Below are 1964 nucleotides of genomic sequence, written 5' to 3'. Positions count from 1 at the left end.
TATTTATTGTTAATTGATGTAGGTTTGGATCTCCCATGTTACCAGTATCTTTATTCAATCAAAGAGGGATTATGTTTCTCAGCTTTAATTTTAACCGGTCTTTTTGTTCGGAGATTTTTTTGGCTTTTCTTACCCCCCTCCTTTTTTAATCAACGGGACACCGAAGGCTGGCTCTCAGATCAGTATGATTAACTATGGATTAAAATTAAAATTACTAAATACACTCTGTACGTTTTAAATTATGGTATATATTTTCAGGAAAAAAGTAGCGCTTATAAGAACGGTAATTACAAGTATATCGCAAGTATATCGAATATACATTTTAATATTTAGACTTCTTAACATGAATTCAAATTTAAGCATTTGTAGTAAATTGCTCAGAAAACAAATATGCCGCATCTTTAATTTAGTCATGCATAGACAAAGTTTTAATCGCTGTTCCAGAGCTAGCAATGTGCATGTCCAATGTCCCGTATATCAACATCAAATTAAATACTTAATCAAAATTATGAATAAATTTACGTACTAAATTGTAATAATACCATATTCCTTTTAAAAAATGTCCGCATCAAGCTTCAAATTTTTGTTACACTTTGAAATTCAATTTTATTTCTTGTTTATAAAATGCAGTCAACAAAAATTACTTCCGTGTTTACAATACCGCGACTTTGACGTCGTTTTCTGAGCATTGTGACGTCAAGAGATAAGGGCCCTTTTCTCATGACGGCAGTCATATGTATATACATATGTTACATTCATATCATTAATCATTTTAGTGTTCATTGTCATTCAAGGTCACTCTCGACGATTTCCATGTCTGGTAAATCCCCCGCGTTACATTCCATTGACATGTTGTCTTGTGGGTCGTAGCCAAAAGGGGTACATTCGGGACAGCTTAACATTCCTAGTTGATTTTGATGAGACTCACTGAGCATGCAAAAGTCAACGTCCTTTAGTTCTGGAACATATCCATGTAACTCCTCGATAACATCTCTAAGTCTGACAAATTTGTTTTTGTTCAGAGTAACACCTTTTCTTGTAGGTATAGGCTCTTGAACATTGTCTGGCTTCCAGAAGTGTCTTATGTCCACTGTCGGATAGCCTGGTGATAATGACACGAACACACCACCACCAACATGCCACTGTGCTTCTTCGCCCTCTTTTCCAGTGTTGTCTATGTAGTCTTGAATATCTGGTAAAAGAAATTCAAACTTTAACCAACGGGCTAAGGGAAAGGTAACCCCCTTCTTGGTGGCAATGAAACGGCCATGCGATTCTGCGAGGTGACGGATGTGAACGTAAATCTCCCCCTTGAAAGGCATGACCGTGAGGAATAGGTCATTAAAGTCGTCCAAACTTATTCTACATCTTGGCTCTTGAGACTGTTGATGATCAGCGTTTCTTGAACTTCTTTCTTTAGTACCAACGACTAATGATCTTGCCATGGCCAGCTTCTTTTCGTACTCAGACTTTGTGTCATCATCCTTATTCATCAGGAGTCGGGATAAGTCAGCTTGATTGGATTTCATCAATGCCGTTCTAAACCCCATAAAAGCTCTCGGACCTCGACGTAAAATGATGCTGATCAATTTCCTGTTTTTGTCATAGCTGGTTTTCTCAGCGTCTATCTGTTGTCTCATTTCATCGGTAATTTATTTGAGGTGTAAAGATGCCCCGCAACATGAACAGCCATCATCTTCTTCACCAATGTCGAGTAGTTTGCCTTTATCAAGTCTTGATGTTTTTGCTCCATTTTTGTTAATGGCAAGGTTTCCCACAAGATACTATCTGAGATACGCTGAAGACTGATGAAAATTTTCAAAATGATACAAGTTTATATATGCTTTAAGTCACGTGACTCATGACTGTAGACTCCCCCATGGCGTCAGTGACTGTAGACTCCCCTTTGAATATGACTTTTCTGTAGACTTGACTGTAGAAATCTGTAGAGCACGCTGACTGTA

At 37.7% G+C, this 1964-nt stretch overlaps 1 pseudogene; it reads right to left on the bottom strand.

The window, feature by feature from the left end:
- Positions 1-785: 785 nt before the first annotated feature.
- On the bottom strand, positions 786-1753 carry LOC134279474 (uncharacterized; annotated as a pseudogene).
- Positions 1754-1964: the final 211 nt, after the last annotated feature.

The sequence above is a fragment of the Saccostrea cucullata genome, unplaced genomic scaffold (genome assembly GCF_032062105.1).
Source record: "Saccostrea cucullata isolate Sc308-1 unplaced genomic scaffold, CSIRO_AGI_Scuc_v1 ctg9839, whole genome shotgun sequence".
Classification (NCBI taxonomy): Eukaryota; Metazoa; Mollusca; class Bivalvia; order Ostreida; family Ostreidae; genus Saccostrea; species Saccostrea cuccullata.
This window is presented reverse-complemented; position numbering and strand designations above follow the sequence as displayed.